A 17,787-nucleotide genomic window follows, 5' to 3' on the forward strand; every position below is an offset into this window, starting at 1 on the left:
GATGTGAACACCTCGGGGTGTTTGCACAGCTGAAGGGGAGTGCTGGAGCTGGGAAATGCAAAATTTACCATTTTTACATTCCTGAAAACATAAAGGAAAGGAGCTCTCAAATCTGATGGAATTCTGCATTTTGCAGGAATAATCAAGGTTTGTTTTGGAAAAGTCCTGCATTTCAGCAAGGTCTGGAGTTGTTAGTCCAAGATATTTCCATTTAAATTTGATATTTTTTGGTGATTTCAGTTTTATGGTTTCGATGCTGCAATCTGGAACTTGTGGGTAAATCCAGGTTTTTGTTCGTGTGCAGAAATGCAGCTTGGCATTTTGGCGAATAAATCAGGATAATACAGAATTCCAGAATGGATTGGCTGGGAAGGATCTTAAACCTCATCCCATTCCAGCTCTGCCATGGGCAAGGACACCTCCCGTTATCCCAGATTCCTCCCCAAAATCTGGCACTTGGCTTTCCAGAGGACTTCTGCTCCTGGTGCACCCCCAAACTCCCAGCACAGAAATCCACTCCCACTTTTTTTGGATTTTCCAAAACTGACACTTTGCTCATTAAGGACAATTCCTACAAATTTTGCCAACTGGGACTTTCCAGTTGACACAAATCCAAGTCCATTGATTCCAACTTCATCCAAAAAAACCCCTGAATGTCCAAACTTTGACAGGCAGAGTCTGAGCTTTAAAAATTAAACCTCAAAGCTGAACAGAAACTTCTTTTTTTCCCTTTTTTTAAAATCTGCTTTTGCTCTCAGTTGCTGAAAAGAAAACGGAGCCGTTTGTCTGCTCCAAAAAAATGATGGTTTTGACACCGGAATTCAGCGGATTTTTGGGCTGGGGCTTTATTTGGAAGACATGTCTAAATGTAGGCTGGGATTAGCAGCCTAAGACTGAGTGAAAGCAGGTTTTTTCCCCCAGTTTTTTTCTTTCCTTGTTGACATAAACCTCTCCTGAAAATCCCTTTTCACCCTCAGAGCTCTGAATGTGAAATTTTTAGGCCCTCTCCAGTTCACATCAAAGAAATTTGGGGATTTGATTTTCATCCCTGGAACCGCTTGCTGTTAATTTGGATGCTAATTCCAACAAATCCAAATACCTGATGTTTTTTCCTTCTGGAATTCATTTTTCCACCCAAATAATAAACTTTACACTTGGTGCCTCTTCCTCACCCTTAGGAAAATCTGCACTGGGGGACTGCACAGGGACAGGATCGATGGATTTGGGAATTCTGCAGCTTTTCCAGTTGGTTTAAAAGCACAAAACCTCACCTTAAATGTTTTCCAGGCAGGAGAAATCCCAAAAGGGAATTGGGTGTCTATTTCTGGGGCATGAAATGAAAGTATCCCTTGGAAAAATCCTAAATAGAGTTAAATATTGACTATATATATATATTTATATACAGAGTTAATTTAATATAAATATAAATATAAATATAAATATAAATATAAATATAAATATAAATATAAATATAAATATGTTTAGTTAAATATTGACTTTATAGGTGATTTTTAAATTTTTCAGGAAGTTGTGCTGTTGACTGATGCTCACAATTCTCCCATATTTAGTTTAAAACTAAATGGATTTGCCAAGATTTTTTTTTCCAGGAATACCCAGGATAATCCAGCATGGAATCCTACAGCAGGATCTGCAGGAAAAATTGAAATCCATAGGAAAGGGGAATTAATGGAATGTGGGATCAGGAGTCAGAGCTGCTCTTTGGGGAACAGGTAATTTCCAAGGACTCATTATCTTGCTGTTTTAGGAGGAATTTTTGATACTTTGAGGTATTTTATTCCCAGATTCCCACATGATTCCCTCTGTTTCTGGAATTTTATCCCAACTCCTGTTGCTCTGTGTTGTTTTAGTCACTGAAATTCAGCCAGCTGTGATTTTATTTGAATTTATCCTGCTCCATTTTAATTTGTGTACATCAGCTGTGACCAAATAGGTTTTAGAAATATTTAGGAGTAAATATGTAGGGATAAATATTTATATTTTAATTTTAACATTTTAAATATTTTAATAGATGATAAATATTTAGATTTTAAACCAGATTTTGTGATAAATTTTATACATTTATAAATGTCAAACTTGTGTCCCCTGAGCTCCTCCATTAACCTGAAAACAAAGACATTAACTCAGGGAACAAAAAGATATGGGAAAAAAAAATAAATTGATGGATATGGGAAAAATTATATGTGCAGGCAAAATTCTTATTTAAACACTCCCCAATTTGTACAACCCTTTGTCTTTATTCCTGTATTTTATCCAGCCTGGAATAATTTAAATTTATCCTAAACTGGAGCTGGGCAATTTGATTTATTGGGGATTCCAATATGAACAGGCCTCAAAATTCCAAGGAATCAGGCTGTTCCCAGCAATCTCATTCTGCTGCATTATTTTACGTTTTTATGCAGTAAACAATAATAAATAAATTAAAATAAAAATAATTTATTCTGTACCAAAAAGCTGCTTTAAACAAAGAAATTGCTAAAAACCAACCTGGCCTTGAGAAGTGAATTATTAATTCTGTCGCTCTTCCGCCTCCTGAGCTGAAATCTTCTCCCTTGTAATGTTTGGAGGCCTTTGACTTCACTAATTATGATTTTAAGTAATTAAAATAGAATTAGAGACTTCTAATTCTGGATCTCAGCGCACAGCAGGACTGGGGAGCACGGCCCCAATCGGCCTTCCCATAAATCCTCTTGTTGGCAAAACAAATCCAAATTATCTCGGCAGGGAGAGGCCTGGATGCAGAATTTGGGATTTAAGGAGGGATGTGGAAGTTTGGGAGGTTCTGCCAGGAAGGAGCTGATTCATTCAGGGAGTAAAAACTTCCTGGAGAAATTAATGGAAAATGTCACAGAGGATTTAGGGTTTTGTTTGATTTGCTGTTGATATCTCACCAATGGATTCCAGACTCATGGAATGGTTTGGGATGGAAGGAGCCTTAAATCCCATCCCATTCCAGGCATTCCATGGGCAGGGACACCTCCCACTGTCCCAGGGTGTCCCAATGTCCAGCCTGGCCTTGGGCACTGCCAGGGATCCAGGGGCAGCCACAGCTGCTCTGGCAATTCCAGCCCAGCCAGCAATTCCCAGTTCCCAATCTCCCACCCATCCCTGCCCTCTGGCAGTGGGAGCCATTCCCTGTGTCCTGTCCCTTATTTCCACTTGTTCCAGGGCTGGACAACCATTCCTAGAAAAAATTTCTCCAATATCCAACCTAAACCTCCTCTGGTGTTATGAGCTCCCCTCAAATCATCTGACATTCCCTCCCAGTAAATTCCAGGTTTCTTCCCTGGAAGGGTCATCAGGCATTGGAAGAGGTGGGAATTCCCATCCCTGAGGGATTTTAATCCCTGTGGATGTGCCACTTGGGGACTTGGGGCAGTGGTGGCCTTGGCAGTGCTGGGGATTGTTGGACTCTGATCTTGGAGGGCTTTTCCAGCCTCAGCAATTCCATGATTGTGTAGAATTCCACATTTTTTGCATAATGAAATTTTCCTTCTGTTTTTAACTGCAGGGTTGAGACCTCCCCTACAACCCTTTCCTTGACCCTTTCCTTATTTCATTCCAGTGAAATAAACACAAAAACATTGGAATTTTGTGCACTTTGAGGGTGAATTTTGGGATCCAGGTCAGAGCTGAACCTTACTCCAAAGTGGGCTCATGTAAATTCTGTCAGTATTGACCCTGGAGCAGGAATTGCTTCCAAAGGCAGCTGCTTTTAGCAACCATTCTTAAATTTCCCAGGACTTTAAAGGTTCATTTTGGCTTTTCCAAGTGCAAATGTTCCATTATCCCATCTTTCTGCTCTGAAAAAAGCAGTTATGGAGACATAATTGCAGCTGAATAACCTGGGGGCTTGGGAAGTGCTAGGAAAAGGGAAAAAAATGGGATTTTTAGAAGGAAATATCTCTGGAAAAATGGAGCTGTGGGAAGACACCTGTGAGACTCAAGCTTTGCCCAGGGATTTAGTGGACAAAGATCTCTCATTTTCCCAGCTCCTTCTCCAGGATCCCAGCTCTGGGATTGGATTCCATCCTTTTCTGCTCCATCCTCACTACACCCAGCCCCACTGCTCTCCCAAATCCCTCCAGGAAAAAGGAATGGAGTAAGAAACAAAAATCAACAAAAAATTCACCAAAATCCTGCCAGGACACCACCTCTCCTGCATTTCCATGCTTTAGGCAGGAATCCTTTTCCTCACCCACCCCAGGCCAGCACATGGCTCAGTCACGAGCTGAAAGCACAAAAATGTGTAAATCCAGAGCTAAAACCCAGAGCAAACCACACTTAATTAGCCTCAAACACTCCGCTTTTTCCTTGGTTTTTATTTTTCCCTGTGCATTTTAATGCACGTTGATCCACTGGTAAATTGGAAATGTTAACCCTGGGTCAGAAATGGACTGTCAGGAAAAGCAGATTTGTGGGAACTGAAACTTCACGGAATGATGCCCTTTTATTTTTATGTTCTGTTGTTTGGGTAGGCAAAAAATGAACGGGAGAAATTCCCCTTTTGGAGATGGAGTTTGGAGCAGATGCAGAGGGGAATTCTGAGGAGAGAAATGGTTTTAGTGAGGAAAGTGAGGTTTCACTTGAGGAAAGCGAGGTCCAAGATGGGTGGTGTTGGGCCCAACCAGAACTTCCTGGAATGCTGAGCTCTGGGCTGGCCCTGCTGGTGGCCCAGGTGACCTCCTGTGGTCCCTTCCAGCCTGGCAGGTGACAGGACAAGGGGGCATGACTTGGAATTGAAAGAGAATTGGTTTAGATGGGATATTGGGAAGGAATTCCTGGCTGGGAGGGTGGGGAGCCCTGGGATGGAATTCCCAGAGAAGCTCTATCTGCCCTTGGATTCCTGGAAGTGTCTAAGGTTGGGTTGGAACAGCCTGGGATAGTGGGAGGTGTGGATTTCAGGGCTGGAACTGGATGATCTTTAACATTTTTTTCCATTCCAAACTATTTTTAATTTTTTTAAAAATTAATTTTCTTAGGATTAGCAGGAGACACCTTCTTATTCTGCATTTTCCCAGACCCTTGAACAGCCCTGGAGTGTTGAGCTGTGTTAAAATTATCCAATACATTTTCGAGATCAGCTTGGAATTCTGCCAAGCCACTGAACACCAGGAATCTTCTCTGGGAGCCACCACAGGTTGTTTATCCCTCTTGGACTGAGCCAGCAGCTGGATTTGCCACCTCTGGATCTCAGCTTGCCCCAAGGTGGGGGTTTGATTCTTGGAGAAGGATTTTCCTGGGATTCTTCCTGGGACAAGCCTTTTGTTCATTTCCAATTCCATTTGATAACCATCAACAAAAGAAACGCTGTTCAGTCCTTAAAAAAAAAATAAATCCTTCAGTCCTTAAAAAAATGAACATTTAAGCGTTTTTCCAAAGGAGGACAAAAAGTAGGGAAAGAAATATGATCGGGAAGACATTAAAACAAATGGCCAGCAATTACTGATTCACTTTTTATTCCCTGCAATCACGATTCCAGAGGGTTTGAACACGTTTTTAAATGGAATATCTAGCTCAGGAAATGTCTCCCAAATTTCGCCTGATTGCAGGCTGTGCCGGGGACGGATGATTCAGGATGGAAATGCCAATTTTTTCTGTGGATCTGCACCCGATTGTTCAGGTTTACTGCTAGATGAAGAGACCTGTGTGAGAGATTTGCTGCCTTTCTCTTAGTTTTTATTTTTTTTCCCCTGCTTTTTAAAAAAAGATTGGATTATGGGGAGGTTACCAAAGGTTTCCGAGAGAAATGGGAGCTGTTGTTTCCAAAGTAAATAGTGGCAGCCCCCAGTGTGTCCTCACCTGCAGGGAGCTGTTTATGCACTTCACAGCTTTGTTATTTATTATTTTCACAGAACCCCAGGGCTTTTTGACCCAGGGTTAACATTTCCAATTTACCAGTGGATCAGCGTGCATTAAAATGCACAGGGAAAAATAAAAACCAAGGAAAAAGCGGAGTGTTTGAGGCTAATTAAGTGTGGTTTGCTCTGGGTTTTAGCTCTGGATTTACACATTTTTGTGCTTTCAGCTCGTGACTGAGCCATGTGCTGGCCTGGGGTGGGTGAGGAAAAGGATTCCTGCCTAAAGCATGGAAATGCAGGAGAGGTGGTGTCCTGGCAGGATTTTGGTGAATTTTTTGTTGATTTTTGTTTCTTACTCCACTCCTTTTTCCTGGAGGGATTTGGGAGAGCAGGTGGGCTGGGTGTAGTGAGGATGGAGCAGAAAAGAAGGATGGGATCCAATCCCAGAGCTGGGATCCTGGAGAAGGAGCTGGGAAAGGTGGGAGGCAGAGGGAGAAGGATGGGCAGCACCAGCAGGAGCCCGTGTTCTCCTGAAGCTGCAGAAATGCCAAGCTGCAGAAGAGGACTCTTGGGAAAGCCTTGGAAGGTCGTTTTGTCTCCCAGTTGGGAAATTTCATGGTGCAAAAATGTGGAATTCTACACAATCATGGAATTGCTGAGGCTGGAAAAGCCCTCCAAGATCAGAGTCCAAGCACTCCCAGCCCTGCTAAGGCCACCACTGCCCCAAGTCCCCAAGTGGCACATCCACAGGGATTAAAATCCCTCAGGGATGGGAATTCCCACCTCTTCCAATGCCTGATGACCCTTCCAAGGAAGAAAGCTGGAATTTACTGGGAGGGAATGTCTGATCATAGAATTCCAGGATGGTTTAGGTTGGAAAGGACCTTAAATCCATCTCATTCTCTCATCCACGGACAGGGACACCTGCCATTATCCCAGTGTGCCCAGCAGGGACAAGCAGGAAATTGCTGCTGGTCCATCCTGATGGATCCCTTGGGATGAGGTGGGGCAGATCCCTTGGAATTGCTGAGGGAAGGAATGGAGCTCCTGCACCAAGGCAGAGCTCCTGAGCTTTGCTGGAGGCAACCAGCAGGGTGGGAGCTCTTCCTTGGCCTAAAAATGGGAATAGGGAGGCAGAAATTGGGAGGAAAAGTGACTCGATCCGACTGCAGCAGAGCTCTGGAATAATTAATGCATAATGTGCATTGACCTGGTTAGGGGGTTGTTTGCTGCATGGATGCATGGATTGAACTTCCGAGGGAGCTGCAGGGGGAAAGCCCAGAACAATTGGGAAGGGAAAATAAGGACTGGAAAAAAACCTTCATGTCCTGATTAAAACTTGAAGCTTGTTAAGAGACAATGTCAGGACAAGCGAATGTGCAGGCACAGTTCATTTGGCAAGAGGGGGAATATTACATAAGGAGAAGGAGCAGCGAATTCCAGCATTTCTTTTTCCTCTGGGATGGCAGGGATGGATGGGAGATTGGGAACTGGGAATTGCTGGCTGGGCTGGAATTGCCAGAGCAGCTGTGGCTGCCCCTGGATCCCTGGCAGTGCCCAAGGCCAGGTTGGACACTGGGGCTGGAGCAGCCTGGGGCAGTGGGAGGTGTCCCTGCCCATGGAATGGGGTGGGATGAGATGGGATTTAAGATCCTTTCCAACCCAAACCATTCCAGGATTCTACAAAAGGATTCCCACAGTGACATGGACGTTGCAATCCTGCAAATGTGGGAAAATCCACATTTTCCGTGCTCTGAGCTCTGCAGCCACAGATTTGGTTTCACTTTAAGGTCCATGCTGTTGGGAATGTGCTGCTGCACCTGAACTCCAATTCCTTGGGTGTGGGCTGGTGCTTCTCCCTCACAGTCAGGAACATAAATTATAATTTAAATACTTAAACCGTGGATCCTGCTTTTTCCTCCTCCTTATTTTCCTTCCCTGCCTGGCTTGTTTCAAATGTGTGCACCAGTTAATCACTGGTGAAGCCTCCATTCAGCTGAACAAAGCTTCCAAAGATGTTTTTCCTCATTTTTTCCTGCTGATCAGCTGGAGCAGAGGCCCACGCTGGCTGCAGCAGGGGGATTAATGAGGGATGGGAAATTCCCTGCTGTTTTTTAGGATTATTCAGCTGCTGGGGTTAAACCAGCCCTCAGTCAGGCCAGGGTGGGAAGCTCCTCACTGCTGGCTGGGAATGGAGATCATGGAATCACGGAAGGGATCCACAAGGGTCATCCCAGCTCCTGGCCCTGCACAGACACCCGACAACTCCACCCTGTGCCTCCCTGGGAGCGCTGTCCAAGCCCTCCTGGAACTTTGGGAACGTGCCCATTCCCTGGGGAGCCTGGGCAGTGCCCAGCACCCTCTGGAATAGTGGAAACTTTCCCTGATGTCCAACCTAACCCTCCCCTGGCACAGCTCCAGAAATGTCAGCCGATGGCTTGTGGAACGCCCATCCTTGGCTTTGCTCTTTTCATGGGAGCATCCCTAAATTCCACATCTCCAGGGATGGTTGTCCTCACCCACAAGGGCTTCTCTCCCCTCACAGGTGACTCTGCTGACCCCAAAGCCGTGCTCCCACTAGGGCTTCTCTCCCCTCACAGGTGACTCTGCTGACCCCAGAGCCGTGCTCCCATCCCAGTCCATGCTCCCATCCCAATCCATGTTCCCATCCCAATCCATGCTCCTGTCCCAATCCATACTCCCACCCCAATCCATGGTCCCGTCCCAATCCATGCTCCCACTCCAATCCATGCTCCCATCCCAATCCATGCTCCCATCCCAATCCATGGTCCCGTCCCAATCCCTGTTCCCGCTGCTGGGCTGATCCCATCCCTGCTCCCGCCTGACCTCAGCCATGGAAGAGCTCCAGCTGTCCCTGGGGGCACAGCCAGGCTCTGACTCATCCCCTTTTTTATAGAAAAAAACTTTTTATGGATGGATCCAAGACTTCCAAGGGGCCTGCAGGGAATGACTCATTCCAGTGGAGCCGGCAGGACAGGGACAGGCTCCCCCATGGCACAGGGAGAGGAGAGTTTTCCTCTGGAATTCCAGGCAGCACCCAGATTCCATGTGTTTATTAGTGAAAGTGATGTTTTTGTAGCCTGCTGGCTGCTTTTCCCTAATTTTTTGGGGGATTTTTTGGGAAAATCCTGGGTCTCCAGGGCAGGAAGAGCTCGAAGTGTCACCTCTGAGCTGCTCCAAGGGGAAATCTGAGCTGTGTCTCGTGTTAACACCAGGAGGAGGATGGCAAAGTTTTCCTTCTTCCCTTCTTTTGGTGTCCCTATGGAATTGTGCTCTGTCCCAGGAGGGTTTGGCTTTGTTAGGCCTGGCCCAGCTAAGCTGGGGATCCTGCAGTGTAGCAGAAGATTCCTAGGGCACACAGTTCGGGAGACTCTGGATGTTGAAGAGTCCCTCAGATCCACCTCAGGCTGGTGGTAAAGAAAAAAAAGCAAAGTTTTAGCTGTAATCAGCATTTCTGCTTTTTTAACAAAACTAATTTTTTAAAAAACCCAAAATAATTAAATTTAATGCAAAGGAAATAGTTCATTTTCAGGAAAGGAATTTGCACCGAGCAAAACAGAGCTCATGGGGGCTTCCTCCAAGGCAGAAAATGCTCTGAATTCCCTGAGAATTCCTTAAAATCCAGAACAAGTAGCTTGATTTTTCCAAGGGGTCTTCCTAAGGTTGGGCTGCTGTTGCAGTTCTTCCCAGGGAAACTCCAGGGAAAACTTTTCCTGTGCCTTGTCCTCGGAGTTCTTGCTCAGAGCAGCTGCCTTCCTCCAAGGCAGAAAATGCTCTGAATTCCCTGTGAATTCCTTAAAATCCAGAACAAGTAGCTTGATTTTTCCAAGGGGTCTTCCTAAGGTTGGGCTGCTGTTGCAGTTCTTCCCAGGGAAACTCCAGGGAAAACTTTTCCTTGGCTGCCCCCGTGCCTTGCCCTTGGAGTTCTTGCTCAGAGCAGCTGCAAGCTCAGCTTTTCTCTCTTTGGATGAGAAAAGTCTCAGGCCTGGGACTTGAGCTTGGCCTGGAGTCACAACAGGTTGTAAAATCAGGGATCAGTTCCCATCGAGTGGGAATTTAGCACAAATGGAACTTCAAAAATGGGGCCCAGGAATCACCTTGGTCTGCAGGAGCTGAAGAAATGTGACCTCTCTCCTTGAAATCAAAACTGTATTAAATCAGATTTTCACATCCATGTTTTCCCCAAATTATCCAGATTTGCACCACCAAGGAATTGTTTTCCAGAAGACATAAAATATTTACATTTCCTGACAACACAGCCAGGAAATCCAGATGTAAATATAATTATAATTCTATTTTCCAGCCCTTAGCAGACCTGGAAGCGAATCCAGTCCCAGAGCAGGCAATGAGAGGGTACAAAGCAGAATCCAGGTGTTTTCCCTCCTCCCTTTTCAAAGGGATGATGTTCCCTGCCAATTCTCTGTGGTCATGGTGAACTACAGAAGAATTCCAGAACTTTAGAGGGTACAAAGCAGAATCCAGGTGTTTTCCCTCTTCCCTTTTCAAAGGAATGATGTTCCCTGCCACTTCTCTGTGGTCATGGAACTACAGAAGAATTCCAGAACTTCCCAGAATGGATTTTCCACTGGATTTCCCAGCTGGCAGAGCTGTGCTGACAGCAGTAATTCCCTGGATTTTCAGGAATAAATGGAAGCAGAGTCCTGTCAGCTTTTGGTTATTGCTTCCTGTTTATTTTGCTCAGACATTCCAGAATCCAGCTTTTTGATGGATCCACAGCGTCACAGGACACAAATATTCCTTGAGTGGAGGTCCAGGGAGTTGGTGTCCCTGTCTGAGATGTGCCTAGATCATGGAATCATGGAATGTTTTGGGAAGGAATGGACACAAAGTCATAAAACTCCAGCCAAAGGTCATAAAAGGGACACCTCCCACTGTCCCAGGCTGCTCCAGCCTGGCCTTGGACACTTCAGGGACCCAGGGACAGCCACAGCTGCTCTGGGAATTCCATCCCAGGGCCTCCCCACCCTCCTAGCCAGGAATTCCTTCCCAATATCCAACCAAAACTTCTCCTCTTTTTAAACTAAATGACTTTTGGGAGTGTTTATGCCGGAAAAGGATTTTCCAACCCAAAAAGGCCATGCTAGGACAAGGAGCAGAATTCCTGCAGGGAATGCGTGGAGCCAAAACAACTACAAGGAAGTAGGGGTGGCTCAGTGTTGTGAAGAAAAATTCCCTTTTATAAAATATTCAGTTTTTCCCCATCCATCCAAGAGCCTTTCTCCTTCACTGTTCTTTTTTTTACATAGCTCTGCATTCCTTTGATTTTCCCCCTCTATTTTTGAAGGAATTGTCTAACAGAAATAGTTGCTCCCACTCGAGTGCTCGGCCTCACAGGGCAGCGTTTGGATTCTGGGCACAAAGAAATCATTCCTGGCCATTTGTCAGGGCCTGACATGCATCCCTGACCCCTCTGGAAAAGCCACAGAAAGCCATCTGCTCATATTTGTCCTTTTTTCCCCCCACTTCAATCCTGGGTTTTTTGTCTTTATTTTATTAATGGAATCACAGCCTGGAAACGCTCTGGGAAGAAGAAGCTGTGGGTGAAGATTCCTTTGGAATTGTCCCCCTTCAAGAAAGGGGGAAAAATAATTGTGGGATCATTCCCTGCTGCTGCTGCCGAGCTCAGGGAAGAGTTGAAGCCCAGGAGATGCGATCCTGGCAGGAATATGTACAAGGAAAAGGAGGAATTGTGGAAATTTTGTGGATAGCTTTACCAAGAAGATGGGGAAGCTCAGGCAAACATTCCCAGAGCAGCTGTGGCTGCCCCTGGATCCCTCGAATGTCCAAGGCCGGGTTGGACATTGGGGCTTGGAGCAACCTGAAATAATATAAATATTATTTCATTTAAAATATTATTTATTATTTATTTAGTTACTTATTTTTATTATTATATTTTATGTATAATATTATTTGAATTCTTATTATTTAAATAATTTTAATGTTATTTAAATTATTAAAATTTATTCAAAATATTATTTAATTTTAAAATTTAAAATATTATTTAAATATTATTTCAAATATGATTTAAAAGGAATTGGATGGGATTTCATTTCTCTTCCAACCCAAACCATTCCAGGATTCCCTGACTTGCAGACACCGCTCAAACTTACTTTTCCTTTGCAAACTTCCTTTGCAGTAAAAAATGTGGAGTACAAGTTTTTCAGCCCAGCTGAGCCTGGTTTTCCTACTTTTCCTAAAGATTTGGGCAACTCTTCCTCCTGTTATGCTAAAGCAGAAAATTCTTTAAAAATCACAGGGGTTAAGGAGATTTTTGGGAGTTTTTTTGGGGGTTTTCTTTATACTTTTTGTTGATTTGTGATTTTTTTAAGGCCAAACTTAACATAAACTCCGCCTCTGCTGTGACGTTCATCCTTATGGGATGACTCAAACTGCCTTAATTTCCCAGTTTACCATTCCCACTACGTTTGCGGAAGATTTTTATGAAAAAGGACATAAAAAAAATCCTTATTTGTACAAGCAACACTTTTCTCGGCATATTTTGGAGCATCCAGGGCATAAAAAAGGAATAATGCAGGAAATTGAAGCCACTCAGAAGTGCTAAAAGCCGTTTTTTTAGGGGCTGGATAAACACATTGAGATTTTTATTGGCAGCAAAATCATCTTTTTGGGACACTTGAGACTCGTCTGATGGTAGCAGCAGAAAGAGTCTCGTGAGTTTTTATTAGGATGAGATCAATCTGAAAAAATATTGGAAGTGAAAGGGATTTATCCATATTTTCTCTGGAAGTTTCCTGGGTATAAAGGAATTGTCAACATCTTTTTAAATCCCCTCAAATGCAGGCAAATTTGTGCCTTTGGGGCAATAAAAATAAAATGTGGTAATGGATCCATCCATTTTTATGGACTTATTTACAGAGATTGGGTGAAAGCCTTTTTGTTACCTTTCATCAGGAAAAATGGGAGGCATTGGAAGGCTCAGACCACGGGAAGATTTGCAGGCAACTCCTTCAATTCCTGGGATTTTTAAAGGATTTTAGCTGGGAATGAAGAAGAGGAAGCTTTTTGTTGGAGGAGTCTCTTCCTCTGTTTTTAAAGAGAAGGAAATTCATCTCTTTATTCCCATTTCACACCTGCTGAGGCAGCAGGAGGGAGCTCTTTTTATCAATTTTCTCTATTTTATTTACTCCTTTCACCCAGATTTGTATTTTATTCCAACATGAAGTGGGATCAATCTCACGGAATGCTGTCAATATAAGGGAGTAACAACAGGGTTTATGGGATTTATTCTGAAGGTCAAGGTGCTTGTGGCTTTTCTGGTGCGTTTCCAGCCAGGAAAAAAGGGCCTGGTTGGCAAAATCCCACCTGGAATTGTTTTCTACATTCTGTGGGATGGGCAGGAACACCTCCCACTGTCCCAGGCTGCTCCAGCCCCAGTGTCCAACCTGGCCTTGGGCACTGCCAGGGATCCAGGGGCAGCCACAGCTGCTCTGGCAATTCCAGCCCAGCCAGCAATTCCCAATTCCCAATCTCCCATCCATCCCTGCCCTCTGGCAGTGGGAGCCATTCCCTGGCTCCTGTCCCTCTCTGCCTTGTCCCCAGTCCCTCTGCAGCTCTCCTGGAGCCCCTTCAGGCCCTGCCAGGGGCTCTGAGCTCTCCCTGGAGCCTTCTTCTCTCCAGGGAACATTCCCAGCTCTCCCAGTTTGAGGGAACTGCAGCCACCTTGAGCTCCTGCAGCAGGTTTGAGTGAAAACTTCCCAGACTGGGAACACTGAGATTGTTTTCAGTACTAAAAACCCACAAAAGCTCCACCATGGAGAGCCAAACACTGCCAAGGATCCAGGGGCAGCCACAGCTTCTCTGGGAATTCCATCCCAGCCCTTCCCCACCCTCCCAGCCAGCAATTCCCAGTTCCCAATCTCCCATCCATCCCTGCCCTCTGGCAGTGGAAGCCATTCCCTGGGTCCTGTCCCTCCATCCCTTGTCCCCAAGCCTTTCCAGCTTTTTTCCTTACTGGTTGTCACAGTTCCAAACCCCGAGTGAGGCAGATCCGGTGCTGGCATCACCCTGATTCCTGCAGAAGGAATTCCTGGATTTTGTTGGACCAAATTCAATCTGGAAATGATGATATGGAATTCCTCTTATTCCCAGCTTTTGAATTTTGCTGCCTGCTGCCCTGGGAGTGCTTTGGATGGATTGTGGGATAACTTGGTGGTGGAACAAGAGATGATTCCACATTTCCCCACCCTGTTTTGTCCATTAGTGGATCAGGAAAAATGAGATCGGATGTTCCCTTCTGGAAAACAAGGCAGGATCAGACAAGGAAGGAATAACAATGTGGCAGTGCCAAGTTTTAGTCTGTGGTGCCTGGAATTGCTTTTTCCCCAGCATTTTTCCTTGCTGGTTGTCTTGAATTCACGGCCTAAGGGAGCACCCCACTGCTGGCATCATCATGACTCCTGCAGAAGGAATTCCTGGAGTTTGTTGGGAAAAATTCCATCTAGTAATGATGAAGTGGAATTCCTCGTTTCCCCACCTTTTGAATTTTTTCCCCTGCTGCCCTGGGAGCCCTTTGGATGGATTGGGATAACTCAGTGGTGGAACCGGGGATGTTTCCAGCAGCTCCACCCACATTTCTCCACCCCCTTTTGTCCCTTAGTGGCACAGAAAAAATGAGATCGGATATTCCCCTCTGGAAAATGAGGCAGGATCAGGCAGGGAAGAAATAAACAATGTGGCAGTGCCAAGTTTTATTCTGTGGTGTTTGGAATTGCTCTGTGTGGAGCCATCCCAGGTTAGACTGGGGGAGCTTGGTCTGCAGGAGAAGGATTTTTCCAGCCTCCAGTTCTGGAATGTGGAGCTGGATGCGGGAGCAGGGAGAATGTTCCCTCTCTTTCCTTCTTTTTAATGAGATGGAATCAAATGTGGGAAATAAAGAGTCTGCATTTAGTCCCTGTTTGGATGAGATGGAGACCAAAGCAGAGCCATCAAAAACCTGTGCAAATTCAGCTCCCATGGAAAAGAAAGGATCTGGAATGGGATAACAATGTCATCCCTGCTCTTCCCAAACTGATCCCACAGAATGTGCGCTGTGTCCATGTGCTGAGGGTTTCATCATCCATGTAGAGGCCTCACATTTCCTCTTTTCCAGGGATTTTCTGGTGAAATGATCTGTAAAATTTAGGGATTTTCCTGGAGGATTTTCATAGAGGAAGAAATCAGACTTGGAAATTCAGACTTGATGCCACATTTGTCCTGATTTTTTTTTTTTGTGAAATGATCTGTAAAATTTAGGGATTTTCCCTGGAGGATTTTCGTTGAGGAAGAAACCAGGCTTGGAAATTCAGACTCAATGTCACATTTGTCCCGGAAGAGAGGATGAGGATGGGATGAGGGTGCTAGAAAATAGGAATCACCAAAAATAGGGAAGAGGAAAAATGAGTCCAGGGCTTGGCTGCCTGGAAGGAGGAGCTGTGCAGGTTTCTGGCAGTGCCAGAATTTGGGAGACCTGTCTGTGGCAAATCCCATGGGAAGTCCTGGAAAACCAAAGAGCTGCAGAAGGATCCCAAGAAGCAGCAAACTGGGAGGACTGAAAGCCACCAGTGCCAATTATTTAGGATTTTTCTAGTTAAAACCATGTGGAAAATCCCAATGATTGCCTGTAATGTCTTCACCAATACTTAAAATTCAGGATTTATGGAAAAATGTCTGATTTCTATTTTTTCATTTTAAATTATTTTTTGTCTAAAATGGAAGCAGGCATGGAACCTCTACATTCATTCTAATATATTATTTATTTATTTATTTTTATTTTTATTGAAAATGGAAACAGATATGGAACCTGTACATTCATTCTAATATACGAAATATGAGGAATTACTTCTTCAATTTTAACAGGCAATAATAAAAAGAAAACAAGTCCTGTGTAAAAAACCCCACAAGTTTTGAATTTTATTAAAATCCAATTATTATAATTTAACTTTAAAATAAAATAATTTCAAGGTCTTCCCTTTATTTTTCAATGTTAGGACTTCAAAAATAAAAACCATGGAATTACTAAGGTTGGAAAAGCGTCTGAGTCCGCCCATTCCCCGGCATTCCAAGGCCAATGCTGCCTCATGTCCTCAGGTGCCACATCCAGGATTTTAAATCCCTGCAGGAATGAGGATTCCATTATTTATTATCCCAACGAATGGTGCAAAGGAGAATCTTAGACCAGCTTAAGAATCCTCCCTGTGGATTTGAAAGGAAATGCCCCCAAAACTCAAACCAAGCCAAGATTATTCATAAACGAGCTGATTTAACACTCCTAAAACCCAGAACTTGACTTCTCCCCAAAGATAAATTACAATTATTGCAATTCCTGCTTTTTCCCCACTCAATAACCTGCAATCAGTTATCCAATAACGCTCCGGGCAGGCTGAATAATTCATTCCCATCTTTCTCCTGATGCTGGGAGCCTTTGGAGTGGAACAAGGAGCCTTTGGAATAGAACAAGGAGCCTTTGGAATGGGATAAGCCTTTGGAATGGAGTAAGGAACCTTTGGAATGGGACAAGAAACCTTTGGAATGGGACAAGGAGCCTTTGGAATAGAATGAGGAGCCTTTGGAATGGGAAAAGGAGGCTTTGGAATGGGATAAACAGCCTTTGGAATGGAACAAGGAGCCTTTGGAATGGAGCGTTGGGAATGGGATAAAGAGCCTTTGGAATGGAGTAAGGGAATTTTGGAATGGAATAAGGAGCCTCTGGAATGGGATAAGGAGCCTTTGGCTTGGGACAAGGAGCCTTTGGAATGGGATAAGGAGCCTTTGGCTTGGGACAAGGAGCCTTTGGAATGGGATAAGGAGCCTTTGGAATGGAGCGTTGGGAACGGGATAAGGAGCCTTTGGAATGGAGTAAGGAGCGTTTGGAAGTTTGGAATGGAACAAGGAACCTTTGGAATGGGATAAGGAGCCTTTGGAATGGGACAAGGAGCCTTTGGAATGGGACAAGGAGCCTTTGGAATGGGCTGATTCTCATCTCCTGGTCCAGCCATTCCGGCACCATTTGACCCCACCCAGCCTCCATGGCAGCTCTGTGCTTCCCAAAGGATTCCAGTGAGAAGAGAGCAATGCATTCCTGAAGTTTTTAGCCAGGAATTCCAAACCAAAGGAAGGCAGTGGATTGGAATATTTTAGGTTAAAACCCTTCATTAGTTTGGGTAAAAACTCATTGTGAGGCAGGGAGCACAGGATCATTCATATCCCAAGGATTTATCCATGTTTTTCTTGGAGATTTGACCCTAATTATTGGTTTTTTCCCTATTTTTACCTCACACCTTGGCATAAAATTAAAGGGGATTATGGAAATGGGCCTTTCTCCTCAGTATTCCATGTGAATTCCCAGTTTTTGAGTTCTCTTTGTGTGATTCCTCATCAGGTGGAGCCGAGGAATCTCCTGGATATTGGAAACATGGAAAACATCAGGAGTGAAATGGACTCCTGGCATCCATCAGGGAACAGAGATTTTCCTGGGTGATAAATGTTGGATCCAATGTTGGACATCTCCACCCTGAGCCTATCCCATCCTGGAATTCTGAGGGAGTTATTGATGTCCTAGTGGGAATGGAAGGCCTCACCCAGCTCCCTTTGCTGTTTGCTCCTGGAGTGATCCTGAGCTGATTTCATCCAGGGCTGGATTCCACTGCAGCCCATTCCACAAATATTTCCACCACAAATTTCCTCCTGCACAGCGGGAGCACAAATAACCTACAATCAGAGCAGCCTAAAAAATGCCATTTTTTTGTTTCACTACTGTTTTCTCCCACAGAAAACCTTGAAAGCTTTTGTTTCCTGGTAAATTCTCCTGTTTTGTGACAATTCCAACAAAAGGATGAAGTCAAAATCTCCCCGTTTCTGACCCAGCTGGGTTTAAACAAAGCAAGAACTTCAGTTTTTCTCTGTGTTCTCTGCAGGCCTGAGCTGTGTT

Source organism: Passer montanus, unplaced genomic scaffold, assembly GCF_014805655.1.
Source record: "Passer montanus isolate IOZ18808 unplaced genomic scaffold, ASM1480565v1 scaffold120, whole genome shotgun sequence".
In the NCBI taxonomy this organism is placed as follows: domain Eukaryota; kingdom Metazoa; phylum Chordata; class Aves; order Passeriformes; family Passeridae; genus Passer; species Passer montanus.